Consider the following 5,467-nt stretch of genomic DNA (forward strand, 5'->3'; position numbering starts at 1 on the left):
TTTATTTATTTCCTCCCTGATCTTTATTATTTCCTTCCTTCTGCTGACTTTAGGTTTTGTTTGTTCTTCTTTTTCTGATTCTTTTAGGTGGTAGGTTTGGTTGTTTACTAGAGATTCTTCTTGTTTTTTTGATGATGGCCTGTATCACTGTGAACTTCCAGCTAAGAACTGCTTTTGCTGCATCCCATAGATTTTGTATGGTTGTGTTTTCATTGACATTTGTCTCAAGGTATTTTTTTAAATTTTCTTTTTGATTTCCTCGTTGACCCACTGGATTTTTAGTGGCATGTTGTTTAGTATCTACGTAGTCGTTTTTTTCTCATTTCTTTTCCTGTGGTTGATTTCTAGTTTCATGCCATTGTGATCAGAGAAGATGCTTGAAATAATTTCTATACTCTTAAATTTGCTGAGGTTAGTTTTGTGCCCTCGTATGTGGTCAATCGTAGAGAATGTTCTGTGTGCGCTTGAAAAGAGTGTGTACTCCATTTTGTTTTGTTTTGGATGTAACGTCCTGAAAATATCAATTAAGTCTAACTGCTCTATTGTATCATTTAGGATCTCTGTTGCCTTACTGATTCTCTGTCTGGAAGATCTGTCCATTGATGTGAGTGGGGTGTTAAAGTCTCCTACTATTATTGCATTCCCACTGATTTCTCCCTTTATGTCTGTAGGTATTTGTTTTATGTATTTGGGTGCTGCTACATTAAGTGCATATAAGTTGATGAGGTAATATCCTCTACTTGTATTGATCCTTTTATCATTATATAGTGTTCTGTTTTATCTTTCTTTATAGTCTTTACTTTAAAGTCTACTTTGTCTGATATGAGTATTGCAACTCCTGCTTTCTTGTCATTTCCATTTGCCTGAAATATCTTTTTCCACTCCCTCACTTTCAATCTACGTGTGTCCTGGGACTTCCCTGGTGACACAGTGGTTAAAGACTCCACACTCCCAATGCAGGTGGCCTGGGTTCAATCCCTGGTCAGGGAACTAGATCCCACATGCATGCCACAACTAAGAGTTTGCATGCCACAACTAAGGAGCCCGTGTGCTGCAACTAAGGAGCCTATGTGTCACAACTAAGTAGCCGGTGAACTGCAACTAAGGAGCCCTCGAGCCACAACTAAGGAGCTCACCTGCTGAAACTAAGACCCAGAACCAAATTAAATTTAAAAAAACTATGTGTGTCCTTTGCTCTAAGGTGGGTCTCCTGTAGGCAGCATATTGTAGGCTTTTGGTGTTTTTTTATTCAGTCTAACACTCTATGTCTTTTGATTGGAGTATTCAGTCCATTGACATTTAAGGTAATTATCGACACATATGTATTTATTGCCATTTCAAACCTGTTTTTCCAGTAGATTCTTTGTTTCTTCTTTGTTCCTTTTTCTTTTTGTGATTTGATGATTTCCTTTTATTTTATGTTTGTGTTCTCTTCTTTTCGTTTTTTGTGAGTCTACTGTGTTTTTGATTTGTGGGTTGTCCCATTTTTCAAGTATGTTAAACACTTACTATATCTGCTTGCTTTAGACTGATAGTCATACAGTCTCAAACATATTCAAAAAAAGAAAAAGAAAGAAAAACAATCTGCATTTTCTTACTCTCCTTCCCCATGTTTTATGATTTTGATGTCCCTTTTTACATCTTCATGTCTATGTCTTCATGTCTTTGCTGTTGCTTATGTTTAATCATTGCTTTCACAAATAGCTTTTTTTTTTTCTTTTTGATCTGTATACTAGCTAATTTAAGTGATTTACTTTCCAATTGTGATTTCCTCTTACCTATATCTTCTTGCTTCTTTTCTAGAGATGACCTTTCAGTATTTCTTTTAGGATAGGTTTAGTATTACTGTATTCTTTTAGTTTTTGCTTGTCTGAGGACTTCTTTATTTCTCCTCCTATTCTAAATGATAATCTTGCTTGGCAGAGTATTCTAGGCTGGAAAATTTTCTCTTTCAAGCCTTTGAATACATTTTGTTACTTCCTGCTGGCCTGCATTGCTTCTGTAGAGAAATCAGCTGATAGCCTTATGGGGTTCCCTTGTAATTAACTCTTTGTTTTTCCTCTTGCTGCCTTTAGAATCCTCTCTATAACTTTTGACAATTTTATTATAATATATCTTGGTGTAGGTCTGTTTGGGTTCATCTTATTTGGGACACTCTGTGCTTCCTGGATCTGGATATCTGTTTGGGAGGTTTTCAGCCATAATAGCTTCAAATACATTTTCAATCCCCTTTTCTCTTTCTTCTCCTTCTGGATCCCTACTATGCATAGATTGGCCTACTTTATATTATCCCATATGTCTCATATTGCTTTCATTTTTTTCATTTGGCTTTTGTCTGGTGTTTGATTGGGTAATTTCCATTCTATCTTTCAGGTCACTTATTCTTTCTTCTGCATTAATCATTCTTCTTCTTTGCCTTGAGCTCAGCTTTCATCTCGGCAAATGAATTTTCTAATTTTTCTTGGCTCCTTCTTATAGTTTCCAGTTCCTTTTCACAGTAATCTGCATTTCTGTCAATAGCCTTTCTTAATTACTTATTTTCATTGCCTCCTTTTTGAACTCATTGTCTGTTAGACTGAAGAGGTCTGTTTCATGGTTTGTTCCTTCAGGGGAATTCTCTTGGTCTTTAACTGAGAGTGGTTCCTCTGCTTCTTCCTTTTGCTTATATTTCTCTTACTCTGTGAGTTTAGGAGAAACAAATATCTACTGTAGTCTTGGAGGGCTATTTATATGTGGGAGCTTCCCTGCATAGCTTGTGTGGGTTTAATATGTTTTCAGTGTGAGGGCTGTTTTTGGTTTGGATGCTTGCCATCTCTTTCCTCAGCATGTGCTGGCCATTATCCCCTTGATGGGGGTGTGCAGGTGCATGGCCTGCGTGCACACTCCCAGGAAGGCAGGGGCAGCAGTTGGCTCCCAGTCACGGGTCCCTCAGCAAGGGCAGCTAGCTGCACATACTCCTGGGGAGGCAGGGGCAGTGGATGGCACTTGGCTGTGGGACTCTTGGCAGCTGCAGGAGGTTGCATGCACCCCTGGGGAGGTGGGGGCAGTGGTTGGCACCAGGTCACAGGATCCCTGGCATTGGTGGGCTGCGCATACTCCCAGGAAGGTAGGGACAGCGACCTGCACCTGCTCATAGGACCCTTGGTGGCGGCAGCAGTCCACGCCCATCTCTGGAGTCTGAGATGGCAGTGGCTTGTACCTGCCCCTGTAGCTTGTGTAGGTGGTGCCCTGCTGCCTGAGAGCACTAGGAGAAAGAAACTCCTATGGTGGGCATGCCCCCCAACAATGGTGTCTTGCCTCTCTGGTGGGCGCAGGCTTCTTCCCGGATTCCCTTGGTTGTGGCGCACCACACCCTAGCCCCCTCAGGCTATCTTTGCTTAGCCAACCCTAGTCTTCTCCCCAGGGTCTGACCTCCAAAGCCTGAGTGTCAGCACACAGCCCCTGCCCACCCCAACAGATGAGCTTCTCAGGCTGGGGAGTGCCTGTCAACACCAATTGTCTGTGCAGGTCTGTCTCTCTGCTTTGCCCTCTGCAAACCTGCTGCTGTGCTCTCCTCTGAGGCTCCAAAGCTCCCCCTGTGTCCTGGCTGACCTCCCACCAGTGAGGGGACTTCTCCATTTGTGGAAACCCTTCCTCTTTTACAGCTCTCTCCCAGTGGCGCAGGTCCTGTACCAATATGCTTCTCTCTCTCTCTCTTTTTTTTTCTTTTGTCCTATCCAGTTATGTGGAGATTTTCTTGCCCTTTTGGAAGTCTGAGGTCTTCTGCCTGCATTCAGTAGATGTTCTGTGAGAGTCGTTCCACATGTAGATGTATTTTTGATGTATCTCTGCAGAGAAGGTGAGGTCCGCATCCTACTCCTCTGCCATCTGGATCCGCTCCCCCAAAATTTTAAACATGTGACTTGCATTCATGGCTCACATTATATTGCTGTTGCACAGCACTGGTCAATGATGTGCCTAGCTGTGGTTTCCTTTGTATTTATTCTGCTTGAGGTTCAGTGAGTGTAGTCAATCTGTAAATATCTGTTTGTGTTTTTTTTTAAACAAATTTGGGAAAATTTTGGCCATTATTTCAATATATTTTCTGTCCCATTCTCTCTCTCTCCTCTTCTTCTTGCATTCCAACTACATGTATCTTAGACCTGTAACATTGTTTTACTGGTAACTGAAGCTTTTTATCCCTATTCTTCAGTTAGGACATTTTCTGTTGATATATCTACAAATTTACTAACATTTTCTTATGTTCGTTTCCAAAGGTTAAGCCTATTCAGTGATTCTTTTTATGTTTCAGATATTTTATTCTTCAGTTACAAAATTTCTATTACTTTTTCATAGTCTCTAGTTCTCTGCTTGGATTTCCTATTGACTTATTTATTGCATGCATATTCTCCTTTAAATCCCTGCACATAGTTATAACAGTGGTTTTAAAATCTGCTGGCTGCAGAGAAAGACAAATAACATATGATACTGCTTATATGTGGAGTCTAAAAAAAGGGTACAAAGTGAATTTATCTACAAAACAGAAAGAGTTACAGACGTAGAAAACAAACTTATGGTTACCAGGGGGCAAGGGGTGGGGGGAGGGATAAATTTGAAGATTGGGATTGACATATACACACTACTATATATAAAATAGGTAACTAATAAGGACCTACTGTATAGCACAGGGAACTCTATTCAATACTCTGTAATGGCCTATATGGGAAAAGAATCTAAAAAAGAGTGTATATATGTATATGTATAACTGATTCACTTTGCTGTACAACTGAAACTAACACAACATTGTAAATCAACTACACTCCAATAAAAATTTTAAAATATAAAAATAAAATAATATCTGCCCACTAATTCCAGCATCTGAGCCATCTTGGGTTTGGTCTCTGCTGATTGCCTTTCTCTTGAATATTGGTCACATTTTCCCATCTCTTCATATGTCTACCTTATCCTGGACATTGTATAGTTTATAATGTAGACTCTGGATTTTGTTATGTTTCTTTAAGAAGTACTGATTTTTTTTTTAAGCAGGTAGTTAATTTAGCAGTGCTCAAATATCAAACTCTGTCATCTCAGTAATAGGCAGCAGCAAAAATGTCTCTTCAGTTCTTTGTTGGGTTACTGTAAGTCTGTCTTGTGCATGGTGTGGTTCAGGGATCAGCCAGAGATTTGGGCAGAGTTTATGCACAGGATACAGGGCTCCCCCTCTCTGGCTCTCTCCTTTTTAAGGCCCCTCCACTTTCCAGATGCTAAGGTTGCCCCAAACTCTGTCTTGTGATTCTTCATGATAGTGGGATTACAGGTTTCTAATCAAGTTTTAACCATTCTATTGGCGCTGATTGTGGCCTGTCCCTAGGCAAAAGCTGTAAAAACTAGAATATTTACCCTGTGACAGTCTCTTCAGCCAAATGTAGACAGTTGTCCACTATCTGTCTGCTTTTGGTTTCTCTTCAATGCCTTCAGGTGGTTGTTT

This window comes from Grampus griseus (assembly GCF_964374135.1).
Source record: "Grampus griseus genome assembly, chromosome: 3".
Lineage (NCBI taxonomy): Eukaryota > Metazoa > Chordata > Mammalia > Artiodactyla > Delphinidae > Grampus > Grampus griseus.